Below are 337 nucleotides of genomic sequence, written 5' to 3' on the forward strand. Positions count from 1 at the left end.
ACCACCTCAACCATCAAATACTTATATAATTTGTCTAATTTTTTTATATTGATGTTCTAATTAACTAAGTATTTTTTTATCTTCTAATCTTCCTTTTCTAATGAAATGATGTTGAAATTAAACTTGTCATATCACATAGCAATATTTTAAGATTTTGTGATTCAAAATTTCTAATGAAATGATGTTGTATTTATTTATTTATTTAAAGGTGATACGAAGAATTTAGATCAATAACTAAATTATAGCACATAAATTAGACCATTCATTTTGTACTTAAAAAATGTTAGATTAATATTGTTTCACTATTTTATAATAGAATTAATCAATTGGTTGATCT

This window comes from Arachis ipaensis, chromosome B01 (assembly GCF_000816755.2).
Source record: "Arachis ipaensis cultivar K30076 chromosome B01, Araip1.1, whole genome shotgun sequence".
In the NCBI taxonomy this organism is placed as follows: Eukaryota; Viridiplantae; Streptophyta; class Magnoliopsida; order Fabales; family Fabaceae; genus Arachis; species Arachis ipaensis.